Source organism: Phalangium opilio, unplaced genomic scaffold (genome assembly GCF_054372755.1).
Source record: "Phalangium opilio isolate 3A_F unplaced genomic scaffold, DU_Popi_V2 ptg000101l_1, whole genome shotgun sequence".
NCBI classification, from domain to species: domain Eukaryota; kingdom Metazoa; phylum Arthropoda; class Arachnida; order Opiliones; family Phalangiidae; genus Phalangium; species Phalangium opilio.
Window position 1 is genome coordinate 9,440,039 of NW_028324204.1, and position 16,721 is coordinate 9,456,759.

The following is a 16,721-nucleotide window of genomic DNA, read 5'->3' on the forward strand; positions in this document are numbered from 1 at the left end:
CTTTTTACGTCACATCTGAGACCTCACAACACCGCTCCCGGATGGGCTCGAACCACCAACCTATTGGTTAACAGCCGAACGCGCTAACCATTGCGCCACGGAAGCCCAAAAGTTAAATGCTCGTTAGGTATTGTGTAAAAACCTTGACTTTTTACGTCACATCTGAGACCTCACAACACCGCTCCCGGATGGGCTCGAACCACCAACCTATTGGTTAACAGCCGAACGCGCTAACCATTGCGCCACGGAAGCCCAAAAGTTAAATGCTCGTCAGGTATTGTGTAAAAACCTTGACTTTTTACGTCAAATCTGAGACCTCACAACACCGCTCCCGGATGGGGTCGAACCACCAACCTATTGGTTCACAGCCGAACGCGCTAACCATTGCGCCACGGAAGCACAAAAGTTAAATGCTCGTCAGGTATTGTGTAAAAACCTTGACTTTTTACGTCACATCTGAGACCTCACAACACCGCTCCCGGATGGGCTCGAACCACCAACCTATTGGTTAACAGCCGAACGCGCTAACCATTGCGCCACGGAAGCCCAAAAGTTAAATACTCGTCAGGTATTGTGTAAAAACCTTGACTTCTTACGTCACATCTGAGACCTCACAACACCGCTCCCGGATGGGCTCGAACCACCAACCTATTGGTTAACAGCCGAACGCGCTAACCATTGCGCCACGGAAGCCCAAAAGTTAAATGCTCGTTAGGTATTGTGTAAAAACCTTGACTTTTTACGTCACATCTGAGACCTCACAACACCGCTCCCGGATGGGCTCGAACCACCAACCTATTGCTTAACAGCCGAACGCGCTAACTATTGCGCCACGGAAGCCCAAAAATTAAATGGTCGTCAGGTATTGTGGAAAAACTTTGGCTTTCTACGTTACATTTGAGATCACACAACACCGCTCCCGGATGGGCTCGAACCACCAACCTATTGGTTAACAGCCGAACGCGCTAACCATTGATCTACGGAAGCTCAGAAATTAAATGGTTGTCAGGTATTGTGGAAAAACTTTGGCTTTCTACGTTACATTTGAGAACCCACAACACCTTTCCCGGGTGGGCTCGAACCACCAACCTTTCGATTAACAGCTGAACGCGCTAACCATTATGCCACGGAAGCCCAAAAATTAAATGCTCGTCAGGTATTGTGTAAAAACCTTGACTTTTTACGTCACATCTGAGACCTCACAACACCGCTCCCGGATGGGCTCGAACCACCAACCTATTGGTTAACAGCCGAACGTGCTAACCATTGTGCCACGGAAGCCCAAAAATTAAATGGTCGTCAGGTATTGTGGAAAAACTTTGGCTTTCTACGTTACATTTGAGATCACACAACACCGCTCCCGGGTGGGCTCGAACCACCAACCTATTGGTTAACAGCCGAACGCGCTAACCATTGCGCCACGGAAGCCAAGAAATTAAAAGGTTGTCAGGTATTGTGGAAAAGTTTTGACTTTTCACGCTACGTCTGAGACCCCACAACACCTCTCTCGGGTGGGCTCGAACCACCAACCTTTTGAATAACAGCTGAGCGCGCTAACCATTGCGCCACGGAAGCCCATAAATTAAATGGTCGTCAGGTATTGTGGAAAAACCTTGACTTTTTACGTTACATCTGAGACCTCACAACACCGCTCCCAGATGGGCTCGAACCACCAACCTTTCAGTCGGTTAACAGCCGAACGCGCTAACCATTGCGCCACGGAAGCCCAAATATTAAATGGTCGTCAGGTATTGTGGAAAAACCTTGACTTCTTACGTCACATCTGAGACCTCACAACACCGCTCCCGGGTGGGCTCGAACCTTCAACCTTTTATATAACAGTTGAGCGCGCTAACCATTGCGCCACGGAAGCCCAAAAATAAAATGTTCGTCAGGTATTGTGGAAAAACCTTGATTTTACTTCACATCTGAGACGTCACAACACCGCTCCCGGATGGGCTCGAACCACCAACCTATTGGTTAACAGCCGAACGCGCTAACCATTGAGCCACGGAAGCTCAGAAATTAAATCGTTGTCAGGTATTGTGGAAAAACCTTGATTTTTTACGTCACATCTGAGACGTCACAACACCGCTCCTGGATTGGCTCGAACCACCAACCTATTTGTTAACAGCTAAACGCGCTAACCATTGAGCCACGGAAGCTCAGAAATTAAATGTTTGTCAGGTATTGTGGAAAAGTTATGACTTTTTACGTTACATCTGAGACCCTACAACACCTCTCCCGGGTGGGCTCGAACCACCAACCTTTCGGTTAACAGCCGAACGCGCTAACCATTGAGCCACGGAAGCTCAGAAATTAAATGGTTGTCACGTAATGTGTAAAAGTTTTGACTTTTTGCGCTACATCTGAGACCACACAACACCTCTCCCGGTTGGGCTCGAACCAACAATCTTTCGATTAACAGCTGAACGCGCTAACCATTGCGCCACGGAAGCCCAAAAATGAAATGGTCGTCAGGTATTGTGGAAAAACTTTTACTTTCTACGTTACATTTGAGACCCCACAACACCGCTCCTGGGTGGGCCGAACGCGCTAACCATTGAGCCACAGAAGCTCGGAAATTAAATGGTTGTCACGTATTGTGGAAATGTTTTGACTTTTTACGCTACATCTGAGACCCCACAACACCTCTCCCGGGTGGGCTCGAACCACCAAATTTTCGATTAACAGCTGAAAGCGCTAACCAATTGCGCCACGGACGCCCAAAAATTAAATGTTCGTCAGGTATTTTGGAAAAACTCTAACATTTTACGTTACATCTGAGACGTCACAACACCGCTCCCGGGTGGGCTCAAACCACCAGTCTTTTGAATAGCAGCTGAACTTGCTAACCATTGCGCCACGGAAGCCCAAAAATTAAATGGTCGTCAGGTATTGTGGAAAAACCTTGACTTTTGACGTCGTCTTGAGACGTCACAACACCGCTCCCGGATGGGCTCGAACCACCAACCTATTTGTTAACAGCCGAACGCGCTAACCATTGAGCCACGGAAGCTCTGAAATTAAATGGTTGTCAAGTATTGTGGAAAAGTTTTGACTTTTTACGCTACATCTGAGACCACACAACACCTCTCCCGGATGGGCTCGAACCACCAACCTTTCGATTAACAGCTGAACGCGCTAACCAATTGCGCCACGGACGCCCAAAAATTAAATGTTCGTCAGGTATTTTGGAAAAACTCTAACATTTTACGTTACATCTGAGACGTCACAACACCGCTCCCGGGTGGGCTCAAACCACCAGTCTTTTGAATAGCAGCTGAACGCGCTAACCATTGCGCCACGGAAGCCCAAAAATTAATTGGTCGTCAGGTATTGTGGAAAAACCTTGACTTTTGACGTCATCTTGAGACGTCACAACACCGCTCCCGGATGGGCTCGAACCACCAACCTATTTGTTAACAGCCGAACGCGCTAACCATTGAGCCACGGAAGCTCTGAAATTAAATGGTTGTCACGTATTGTGGAAATGTTTTGACTTTTTCCGCTACATCTGAGACCGTACAACACCTCTCCCGGGTGGGCTCGAACCACCAACCTTTCGATTAACAGCTGAACGCGCTAACCATTGCGCCACGGAAGCCAAAAAATTAAATGTTCGTCAGGGATTGTGGAAAAACTCTGACATTTTACGTTACATCTGAGACGTCACAACAACGCTCCCGGGAGGGCTCAAACCACCAGTCTTTTGAATAGCAGCTGAACGCGCTAACCATTGCGCCACGGAAGCCCAAAAATTAAATGGTCGTCAGGTATTTTGGAAAAACCTTGACTTTTACGTCACATCTGACACGTCACAACACCGCTCCCGGATGGGCTCGAACCACCAACCTATTAGTTAACAGCCGAACGCGCTAACCATTGAGCCACGGAAGCTCTGAAATTAAATGGTTGTCACGTATTGTGGAAAAGTTTTGACTTTTTACGCTACATCTGAGACCACACAACACCTCTCCCGGGTGTGCTCGAACCACCAATCTTTCGATTAACAGCTGAACGCGCTAAACATTGCGCCACGGAAGCCCAAAAATTAAATGTTCGTCAGGTATTGTGGAAAAACTCTGATATTTTACGTTACATCTGAGACGTCACAACACCGCTCCCGGGAGGGCTCAACGATTTTGAAAATGTTATTAAAAATCGAGGTACATTTTTAATTAAATAATGGTTTCAGTGAACATATTTGAAAATAGTGAAGAAATACTCAAAGTAAGCTTCTTTGGCCGTGAAACGTCGATTTTGAAAATGTTATTAAAAATCGAGGTACATTTTTATTTATTGTTCAATCGAGATGAAATCACTTTTAATGAGTGTTTTATAGGGAATTAAGCTGAATTCGGTCAAACATTTCTCCAGAAAAAAATGCATTCAAAAAAGTACCGAAAAAATCGCATGTTTTTCTTCTTCAAGATACAAAATCCGTGACAACGATTTCTTATTTAAAATTGAAATTTAACAGTTTGTTGAATGAATATCGTTACATTTGCTTGAATTAACGCAAAAATTACAAAAATAATGGTTTCAGTGGTTATATTTGAAAACAGTGAACAAATACTCAAAATGTTTTTCTTAGGCCGAGTTACGTCGATTTTGAAAATGTTATTAAAAATCGAGGTACATTTTAATTTATTGTTCAATCGAGATGAAATCACTTTTAATGAGTGTTTTATAGGCAATTAAGCTGAATTCGGTCAAAAATTTCTCCTGAAAAAATGCATTCAAAAGTGTACCGAAAAAATCGCATGTTTTTTTTCTTCAAGATACAAAATCCGTGACAACGATTTCTTATTTAAAATTGAATTTTAACAGTTTGTTGAATGAATATCGTTACATTTGCTTGAATTAACGCAAAAATTTCAAAAATAATGGTTTCAGTGGTTATATTTGAAAGCAGTGAACAAATACTCAAAATGTTTTTCTTAGGCCGAGTTACGTCGATTTTGAAAATGTTATTAAAAATCGAGGTACATTTTTATTTATTGTTCAATCGAGATGAAATCACTTTCAATGAGTGTTTTATAGGGAATTAAGCTGAATTCGGTCAAAAATTTCTCCAGAAAAAAATGCATTCAAAAAAGTACCGAAAAAATCGCATGTTTTTCTTCTTCAAGATACAAAATCCGTGACAACGATTTCTTATTGAAAAATTGAATTTTAACAGTTTTTTGAATGAATATCGTTACATTTGCTTGAATTAAAGCAAAAAGTATAAAAATAATGGTTTCAGTGGTTATTTTTGAAAATAGTGAAGAAATACTCAAAATATGCTTCTTTGGCCGTGAAACGTCGATTTTGAAAATATTATTAAAAATCGAGGTACATTTTTATTTATTGTTCAATCGAGATGAAATCACTTTTAATGAGTGTTTTATAGGGAATTAAGCTGAATTCGGTCAAAAATTTCTCCTGAAAAAAATGCATTCAAAAAAGTACCGAAAAAATCGCATGTTTTTCTTCTTCAAGATACAAAATCCGTGACAACGATTTCTTATTGAAAAATTTAATTTTAACAGTTTTTTGATTGAATATCGTTACATTTGCTTGAATTAAAGCAAAAAGTATAAAAATAATGGTTTCAGTGAACATATTTGAAAATAGTGAAGAAATACTCAAAGTAAGCTTCTTTGGCCGTGAAACGTCGATTTTGAAAATGTTATTAAAAATCGAGGTACATTTTTATTTATTGTTCAATTGAGATGAAATCACTTTTAATGAGTGTTTTATAGGGAACTAAGCTGAATTCGGTCAAAAATTTCTCCTGAAAAAAATGCATTCAAAAAAGTACCGAAAAAATCGCATGTTTTTCTTCTTCAAGATACAAAATCCGTGACAACGATTTCTTATTGAAAAATTTAATTTTAACAGTTTTTTGATTGAATATCGTTACATTTGCTTGAATTAAAGCAAAAAGTATAAAAATAATGGTTTCAGTGAACATATTTGAAAATAGTGAAGAAATACTCAAAATATGCTTCTTTGGCCGTGAAACGTCGATTTTGAAAATGTTATTAAAAATCGAGGTACATTTTTATTTATTGTTCAATCGAGATGAAATCACTTTCAATGAGTGTTTTATAGGGAATTAAGCTGAATTCGGTCAAAAATTTCTCCAGAAAAAAATGCATTCAAAAAAGTACCGAAAAAATCGCATGTTTTTCTTCTTCAAGATACAAAATCCGTGACAACGATTTCTTATTGAAAAATGGAATTTTAACAGTTTTTTGAAAGAATATCGTTACATTTGCTTGAATTAAAGCAAAAAGTATAAAAATAATGGTTTCAGTGAATATATTTGTAAATAGTGAACAAATACTCAAAATGTTTTTCTTAGGCCGAGTTACGTCGATTTTGAAAATGTTATTAAAAATCGAGGTATATTTTTATTTATTGTTCAATCGAGATGAAATCACTTTTATTGAGTGTTTTATAGGGAATTAAGCTGAATTCGGTCAAAAATTTCTCCAGAAAAAAATTCATTCAAAAAAGTACCGAAAAAATCGCATGTTTTTTTTCTTCAAGATACAAAATCCGTGACAACGATTTCTTATTTAAAATTGAATTTTAACAGTTTGTTGAATGAATATCGTTACATTTGCTTGCATTAAAGCAAAAAGTAAAAAAATAATGGTTTCAGTGGTTATTTTTGAAAATAGTGAAGAAATACTCAAAGTAAGCTTCTTTGGCCGTGTAACGTCGATTTTGAAAATGTTATTAAAAATCGAGGTACATTTTTATTTATTGTTCAATCGAGATGAAATCACTTTTAATGAGTGTTTTATAGGGAATTAAGCTGAATTCGGTCAAAAATTTCTCCTGAAAAAAATGCATTCAAAAAAGTACCGAAAAAATCGCATGTTTTTCTTCTTCAAGATACAAAATCCGTGACAACGATTTCTTATTGAAAAATTTAATTTTAACAGTTTTTTGATTGAATATCGTTACATTTGCTTGAATTAAAGCAAAAAGTATAAAAATAATGGTTTCAGTGAACATATTTGAAAATAGTGAAGAAATACTCAAAATATGCTTCTTTGGCCGTGAAACGTCGATTTTGAAAATGTTATTTAAAATCGAGGTACATTTTTATTTATTGTTCAATCGAGATGAAATCACTTTCAATGAGTGTTTTATAGGCAATTAAGCTGAATTCGGTCAAAAATTTCTCCTGAAAAAAATGCATTCAAAAGTGTACCGAAAAAATCGCATGTTTTTTATCTTCAAGATCAAAAATCCGTGACAACGATTTCTTATTTAAAATTGAATTTTAACAGTTTGTTGAATGAATATCGTTACATTTGCTTGAATTAACGCAAAAATTACAAAAATAATGGTTTCAGTGGTTATATTTGAAAACAGTGAACAAATACTCAAAATGTTTTTCTTAGGCCGAGTTACGTCGATTTTGAAAATGTTATTAAAAATCGAGGTACATTTTTATTTATTGTTCAATCGAGATGTAATCACTTTCAATGTGTGTTTTATAGGGAATTAAGCTGAATTCGGTCAAAAATTTCTCCAGAAAAAAATGCATTCAAAAAAGTACCGAAAAAATAGCATGTTTTTCTTCTTCAAGATACAAAATCCGTGACAACGATTTCTTATTGAAAAATGGAATTTTAACAGTTTTTTGAATGAATATCGTTACATTTGCTTGAATTAAAGCAAAAAGTATAAAAATAATGGTTTCAGTGAATATATTTGTAAATAGTAAACAAATACTCAAAATGTTTTTCTTAGGCCGAGTTACGTCGATTTTGAAAATGTTATTAAAAATCGAGGTATATTTTTATTTATTGTTCAATCGAGATGAAATCACTTTTATTGAGTGTTTTATAGGGAATTAAGCTGAATTCGGTCAAAAATTTCTCCAGAAAAAAATTCATTCAAAAAAGTACCGAAAAAATCGCATGTTTTTTTTCTTCAAGATACAAAATCCGTGACAACGATTTCTTATTTAAAATTGAATTTTAACAGTTTGTTGAATGAATATCGTTACATTTGCTTGCATTAAAGCAAAAAGTAAAAAAATAATGGTTTCAGTGGTTATTTTTGAAAATAGTGAAGAAATACTCAAAATATGCTTCTTTGGCCGTGAAACGTCGATTTTGAAAATGTTATTAAAAATTGAGGTACATTTTTATTTATTGTTCAATCGGGATGAAATCACTTTTAATGAGTGTTTTATAGGGAATTAAGCTGAATTCGGTCAAAAATTTCTCCTGAAAAAAATGCATTCAAAAAAGTACCGAAAAAATCGCATGTTTTTCTTCTTCAGATACAAAATCCGTGACAACGATTTCTTATTGAAAAATTTAATTTTAACAGTTTTTTGATTGAATATCGTTACATTTGCTTGAATTAAAGCAAAAAGTATAAAAATAATGGTTTCAGTGAACATATTTGAAAATAGTGACGAAATACTCAAAGTAAGCTTCTTTGGCCGTGAAACGTCGATTTTGAAAATGTTATTAAAAATCGAGGTAAATTTTTAATTATTGTTCAATCAAGATGAAATCACTTTCAATGAGTGTTTTATAGGGAATTAAGCTGAATTCGGTCAAACATTTCTCCAGAAAAAAATGCATTCAAAAAAGTACCGAAAAAATCGCATGTTTTTCTTCTTCAAGATACAAAATCCGTGACAACGATTTCTTATTTAAAATTGAAATTTAACAGTTTGTTGAATGAATATCGTTACATTTGCTTGAATTAACGCAAAAATTACAAAAATAATGGTTTCAGTGGTTATATTTGAAAACAGTGAACAAATACTCAAAATGTTTTTCTTAGGCCGAGTTACGTCGATTTTGAAAATGTCATTAAAAATCGAGGTACATTTTAATTTATTGTTCAATCGAGATGAAATCACTTTTAATGAGTGTTTTATAGGCAATTAAGCTGAATTCGGTCAAAAATTTCTCCTGAAAAAATGCATTCAAAAGTGTACCGAAAAAATCGCATGTTTTTTTTCTTCAAGATACAAAATCCGTGACAACGATTTCTTATTTAAAATTGAATTTTAACAGTTTGTTGAATGAATATCGTTACATTTGCTTGAATTAACGCAAAAATTTCAAAAATAATGGTTTCAGTGGTTATATTTGAAAGCAGTGAACAAATACTCAAAATGTTTTTCTTAGGCCGAGTTACGTCGATTTTGAAAATGTTATTAAAAATCGAGGTACATTTTTATTTATTGTTCAATCGAGATGAAATCACTTTCAATGAGTGTTTTATAGGGAATTAAGCTGAATTCGGTCAAAAATTTCTCCAGAAAAAAATGCATTCAAAAAAGTACCGAAAAAATCGCATGTTTTTCTTCTTCAAGATACAAAATCCGTGACAACGATTTCTTATTGAAAAATTGAATTTTAACAGTTTTTTGAATGAATATCGTTACATTTGCTTGAATTAAAGCAAAAAGTATAAAAATAATGGTTTCAGTGAATATATTTGTAAATAGTGAACAAATACTCAAAATGTTTTTCTTAGGCCGAGTTACGTCGATTTTGAAAATGTTATTAAAAATCGAGGTATATTTTTATTTATTGTTCAATCGAGATGAAATCACTTTTATTGAGTGTTTTATAGGGAATTAAGCTGAATTCGGTCAAAAATTTCTCCAGAAAAAAATGCATTCAAAAAAGTACCGAAAAAATCGCATGTTTTTTTTCTTCAAGATACAAAATCCGTGACAACGATTTCTTATTTAAAATTGAATTTTAACAGTTTGTTGAATGAATATCGTTACATTTGCTTGCATTAAAGCAAAAAGTATAAAAATAATGGTTTCAGTGGTTATTTTTGAAAATAGTGAAGAAATACTCAAAATATGCTTCTTTGGCCGTGAAACGTCGATTTTGAAAATGTTATTAAAAATCGAGGTACATTTTTATTTATTGTTCAATCGAGATGAAATCACTTTTAATGAGTGTTTTATAGGGAATTAAGCTGAATTCGGTCAAAAATTTCTCCTGAAAAAAATGCATTCAAAAAAGTACCGAAAAAATCGCATGTTTTTCTTCTTCAAGATACAAAATCCGTGACAACGATTTCTTATTGAAAAATTTAATTTTAACAGTTTTTTGATTGAATATCGTTACATTTGCTTGAATTAAAGCAAAAAGTATAAAAATAATGGTTTCAGTGAACATATTTGAAAATAGTGAAGAAATACTCAAAGTAAGCTTCTTTGGCCGTGAAACGTCGATTTTGAAAATGTTATTAAAAATCGAGGTACATTTTTATTTATTGTTCAATCGAGATGAAATCACTTTTAATGAGTGTTTTATAGGGATTTAAGCTGAATTCGGTCAAAACTTTCTCCTGAAAAAAATGCATTCAAAAAAGTACCGAAAAAATCGCATGTTTTTCTTCTTCAAGATACAAAATCCGTGACAACGATTTCTTATTGAAAAATTTAATTTTAACAGTTTTTTGATTGAATATCGTTACATTTGCTTGAATTAAAGCAAAAAGTATAAAAATAATGGTTTCAGTGAACATATTTGAAAATAGTGAAGAAATACTCAAAATATGCTTCTTTGGCCGTGAAACGTCGATTTTGAAAATGTTATTAAAAATCGAGGTACATTTTTATTTATTGTTCAATCGAGATGAAATCACTTTCAATGAGTGTTTTATAGGCAATTAAGCTGAATTCGGTCAAAAATTTCTCCTGAAAAAAATGCATTCAAAAGTGTACCGAAAAAATCGCATGTTTTTTATCTTCAAGATCAAAAATCCGTGACAACGATTTCTTATTTAAAATTGAATTTTAACAGTTTGTTGAATGAATATCGTTACATTTGCTTGAATTAACGCAAAAATTACAAAAATAATGGTTTCAGTGGTTATATTTGAAAACAGTGAACAAATACTCAAAATGTTTTTCTTAGGCCGAGTTACGTCGATTTTGAAAATGTTATTAAAAATCGAGGTACATTTTTATTTATTGTTCAATCGAGATGAAATCACTTTCAATGAGTGTTTTATAGGGAATTAAGCTGAATTCGGTCAAAAATTTCTCAAGAAAAAAATGCATTCAAAAAAGTACCGAAAAATCGCATGTTTTTCTTCTTCAAGATACAAAATCCGTGACAACGATTTCTTATTGAAAAATGGAATTTTAACAGTTTTTTGAATGAATATCGTTACATTTGCTTGAATTAAAGCAAAAAGTATAAAAATAATGGTTTCAGTGAATATATTTGTAAATAGTGAACAAATACTCAAAATGTTTTTCTTAGGCCGAGTTACGTCGATTTTGAAAATGTTATTAAAAATCGAGGTATATTTTTATTTATTGTTCAATCGAGATGAAATCACTTTAATTGAGTGTTTTATAGGGAATTAAGCTGAATTCGGTCAAAAATTTCTCCAGAAAAAAATGCATTCAAAAAAGTACCGAAAAAATCGCATGTTTTTTTTCTTCAAGATACAAAATCCGTGACAACGATTTCTTATTGAAAAATTGAATTTTAACAGTTTTTTGAATGAATATCGTTACATTTGCTTGAATTAAAGCAAAAAGTATAAAAATAATGGTTTCAGTGAATATTTTTGTAAATAGTGAAGAAATACTCAAAATATGCTTCGTTGGCGGTGAAACGTCGATTTTTAAAATGTTATTAAAAATCGAGGTACATTTTTAGTTATTGTTCAATCGAGATGAAATCATTTTTAATGAGTGTTTTATAGGGAATTAAGCTGAATTCGGTCAAACATTTCTCCAGAAAAAAATGCATTTAAAAGTGTACCGAAAAAATCGCATGTTTTTTTTCTTCAAGATACAAAATCCGTGACAACGATTTCTTATTTAAAATTGAATTTTAACAGTTTGTTGAATGAATATCGTTACATTTGCTTGAATTAACGCAAAAATTACAAAAATAATGGTTTCAGTGGTTATATTTGAAAACAGTGAACAAATACTCAAAATGTTTTTCTTAGGCCGAGTTACGTCGATTTTGAAAATGTTATTAAAAATCGAGGTACCTTTTTATTTATTGTTCAATCGAGATGAAATCACTTTCAATGAGTGTTTTATAGGGAATTAAGCTGAATTCGGTCAAAAATTTCTCCAGAAAAAAATGCATTCAAAAAAGTACCGAAAAAATCGCATGTTTTTCTTCTTCAAGATACAAAATCCGTGACAACGATTTCTTATTGAAAAATTGAATTTTAACAGTTTTTTGAATGAATATCGTTACATTTGCTTGAATTATAGCAAAAAGTATAAAAATAATGGTTTCAGTGAATATATTTGTAAATAGTGAACAAATACTCAAAATGTTTTTCTTAGGCCGAGTTACGTCGATTTTGAAAATGAGCCCGGGAGGGCTCGAACCACCAACCTATTGGTTAACAGCCGAACGCGCTAACCATTGAGCCACGGAAGCCCAAAAATTAAATGTTCGTCAGGTATTGTGGAAAAACTCTGACATTTTACGTTACATCTGAGACGTCACAACACTTCTCCCGGATGGGCTCGAACCACCAACCTATTGGTTAACAGCCGAACGCGCTAACCATTGAGCCACGGAAGCTCAGAAAATAAATGGTTATCACGTATTATGGAAAAACTTTGGCTATTTACGTTACATTTGAGATCCCAAAACACCGCTCCCGGGTGGGCTCGAACCACCAACCTTTCGATTAACAGCTGGACGCGCTAATTATTGCGCCACGGAAGCCCAAAAATGAAATGTTCGTCAGGTATTGTAGAAAAACTCTGACATTTTACGTAACATCTGAGACGTCACAACACCGCTCCCGGATGGGCTCGAACCACCAACCTTTCGGTTAACAACCGAACGCGCTAACCATTGCGCCACGGAAGCCCAGAAATTAAATGTTCGTCAGTTATTGTGGAAAAACTCTGACATTTTACGTTACATCTGAGACGTCACAACACCGCTCCCGGATGGGCTCGAACCACCAACCTTTCGGTTAACAACCGAACGCGCTAACCATTGCGCCACGGAAGCCCAGAAATTAAATGTTCGTCAGTTATTGTGGAAAAACTCTGACATTTTACGTTACATCTGAGACCTCACAGCACCGCTCCCGGGAGGGCTCAAACCACCAGTCTTTTGAATAACAGCTGAACGCAATAACCATTGCGCCACGGAAGCCCAAAATTTAAATGGTCGTCAGGTGCTGTGGAAAAACTATGACATTTATGTTACATCTGAGACCTCACAACACCGCTCCCGGATGGGCTCGAACCACCAACCTATTGGTTAACAGCCGAACGCGCTAACAATTGAGCCACGGAAGCTCAGTAATTAAATGGATGTTTGGTATTGTGGAGAAACTCTGACTTTTTACGTTACATCTGAGACCCCACAAAACGCTCCCGGAGAGGCTCGAACCACCAACCTTTTGAATAACAGCTGAGCGCACTAACCATTGCGCCACGGAAGCCCAAAAATTAAATGTTCGTCAGGTATTGTGGAAAAACTCTGACTTTTCACGTTACATCTGAGACACCACAAAACCCTCCCGGATGGGCTCGAACCACCAAACTTTCGGTTCGTCAGTTATTGTGGAAAACGTTTTACCTCAATACCTGACGACCATTTAATATTTGGGCTTCCGTTGCGCTATGGTTAGCGCGTTCGGCTGTTAACCGAAAGGTTGGTGGTTCGAGCCCACCCGGGAGCGATGTTGTGGGATCTCTAATGTAACGTAAAAACCCAAAGTTTTCCCACAATACTTGACGACCATTTCATTTTTGGGCTTCCGTGGCGCAATAATTAGCGCGTCCAGCTGTTAATCGAAAGGTTGGTGGTTCAAGCCCACCCGGGAGCGGTGTTTTGGGATCTCAAATGTAACGTAAATAGCCAAAGTTTTTCCATAATACGTGATAACCATTTATTTTCTGAGTTTCGTGGCTCAATGGTTAGCGCGTTCGGCTGTTAATCGAAAGGTTGGTGGTTCGAGCCGATCCGGGAGCGGTGTTGTGAGGTCTCAGATGTAGCGTGAAAAGTCAAACTTTTTCCATAATACGTGATAACCTTTCATTTTCTGAGCTTCCGTGGCTCAATTGTTAGCGCGTTCGGCTGTTAACCAATAGGTTGGTGGTTCGAGCCCATCCGGGAGAAGTGTTGTGACGTCTCAGATGTAACGTAAAATGTCAGAGTTTTTCCACAATACCAGACGAACATTTAATTTCTGGGCTTCCGTGGCTCAATGGTTAGCGCGTTCGGCTGTTAATCGAAAGGTTGGTGGTTCGAGCCGATCCGGGAGCGGTGTTGTGAGGTCTCAGATGTAGCGTGAAAAGTCAAACTTTTTCCATAATACGTGATAACCATTTATTTTCTGAGCTTCCGTGGCTCAATTGTTAGCGCGTTGGGCTGTTAACCAATAGGTTGGTGGTTCGAGCCCATCCGGGAGAAGTGTTGTGACGTCTCAGATGTAACGTAAAATGTCAGAGGTTTTCCAAAATACCTGCCGAATATTTAATTTTTGGGCTTCCGTGGCTCAATGGTTAGAGCGTTCGGCTGTTAACCAATAGGTTGGTGGTTCGAGCCCTCCCGGGAGCGGTGTTGTGACGTCTCAGATGTAACGTAAAATGTCAGAGTTTTCCACAATACTTGACGAGCATTTAATTTTTGGGCTTCCGTGGCGCAATGGTTAGCGCGTTCAGCTGTTAATCGAAAGGTTGGTGGTTCGAGCCCATCCGGGAGCGGTGTTGAGAGGTCTCAGATGTGAAGTAAAAACTCAAAGTTTTACCTCAATACCTGACGAAAATTAAATTTTAGGGCTTCAGAGGCGCAATGGTCAGCGCGTTCAGCTGTTAACCGAAAAGTTGGTGGTTCGAGCCCATCCGGGAGAAGTGTTGTGACGTCTCAGATGTAACGTAAAATGTCAGAGTTTTTCCACAATACCTGACGAACATTTAATTTTTGGGCTTCCGTGGCTCAATGGTTAGAGCGTTCGGCTGTTAACCAATAGGTTGGTGGTTCGAGCCCATCCGGGAGAAGTGTTGTGACGTCTCAGATGTAACGTAAAATGTCAGAGTTTTTCCACAATACCTGACGAACATTTAATTTTTGGGCTTCCGTGGCTCAATGGTTAGCGCGTTCGGCTGTTAACCAATTGGTTGGTGGTTCGAGCCCATCCGGGAGCGGTGTTGTGAGGTCTCAGATGTGACGTAAAAAGTCAAGGTTTTTCCACAATACCTGACGACCATTTAGCTTTTGGGCTTCCGTGGCGCAATGGATAGCGCGTTCGGCTGCAAACCAATAGGTTGGTGGTTCGAGCCCACCCGGGAGCGGTGATGTGGGATTTCAAATGTAACGTAGAAAACCAAAGTTTTTCCACAATACCTCACGACCATTTATTTTTCTGGCTTCCTTGGCGCAATGGTTAGCGCGTTCGGCTGTTAACCGAAAGGTTGGTGGTTCGAGCCCAACCGGGAGAGGTGTTGTATGGTCTCAGATGTAACGTAATAAGTCATAACTTATCCACAATACCTGACAACCATTTAATTTCTGAGCTTCCATGGCTCAATGGTTAGCGCGTTCGGCTGTTAACCAATAGGTTGGTGGTTCGAGCCCATCCGGGAGCGGTGTTGTGAGGTCTCAGATGTAACGTAAAATGTCAGATTTTTTCCACAATACCTGACGAACATTTAATTTTTGGGCTTCCGAGGCGCAATGATTAGCGCGTTCAGCTGTTAATCGAAAGGTTGAAGGTTCGAGCACACCCGGGAGAGGTGTTGTGGGGTCTCAGATGTAGCGTAAAAAGTCAAAACTTTTCCACAATACGTGACAACCATTTAATTTCTGAGCTTCCGTGGCTCAATGGTTAGCGCGTTCGGCTGTTAACCAATAGGTTGGTGGTTCGAGCCCATCCGGGAGCGGTGTTGTGAGGTCTCAGATGTGACGTAAAAAGTCAAGGTTTTTACACAATACCTGACGAGCATTTAATTTTTGGGCTTCCGTGGCGCAATGATTAGCGCGTTCAGCTGTTAATCGAAAGGTTGAAGGTTCGAGCCCACCCGGGAGAGGTGTTGTGGGGTCTCAGATGTAGCGTCAAAAGTCAAAACTTTTCCACAATACGTGACAACCATTTAATTTCTGAGCTTCCGTGGCTCAATGGTTAGCGCGTTCGGCTGTTAACCAATAGGTTGGTGGTTCGAGCCCATCCGGGAGCGGTGTTGTGAGGTCTCAGATGTGACGTAAAAAGTCAAGGTTTTTACACAATACCTGACGAGCATTTAATTTTTGGGCTTCCGTGGCGCAATGATTAGCGCGTTCAGCTGTTAATCGAAAGGTTGAAGGTTCGAGCCCACCCGGGAGAGGTGTTGTGGGGTCTCAGATGTAGCGTCAAAAGTCAAAACTTTTCCACAATACGTGACAACCATTTAATTTCTGAGCTTCCGTGGCTCAATGGTTAGCGCGTTCAGCTGTTAACCGAAAGGTTGGTGGTTCGAGCCCATCCGGGAGCGGTGTTGTGACGTCTCAGATGTAACGTAAAATGTCAGAGTTTTTCCACAATACCTGACGAACATTTAATTTTCGGGCTTCCGTGGCGCAATTATTAGCGCGTTCAACTGTTAATCGAAAGGCTGGTGGTTCGAGCCCACCCGGAAGAGGTGTTGTGGGGTCTCAGATGTAACGTAAAATGTCAGAGTTTGTCCACAATACCTGACGAACATTTAATTTTTGGGCTTCCGTGGCGCAATG

At 37.5% G+C, this 16,721-nt stretch overlaps 1 non-coding gene across 1 annotated transcript; it reads right to left on the reverse strand.

Annotated features, from left to right (window-relative positions):
* Nucleotides 1-326: 326 nt before the first annotated feature.
* Nucleotides 327-399, reverse strand: TRNAH-GUG (transfer RNA histidin (anticodon GUG)). Its single transcript has one exon. It is a non-coding gene; the product is annotated as a tRNA-His (tRNA).
* Nucleotides 400-16,721: the final 16,322 nt, after the last annotated feature.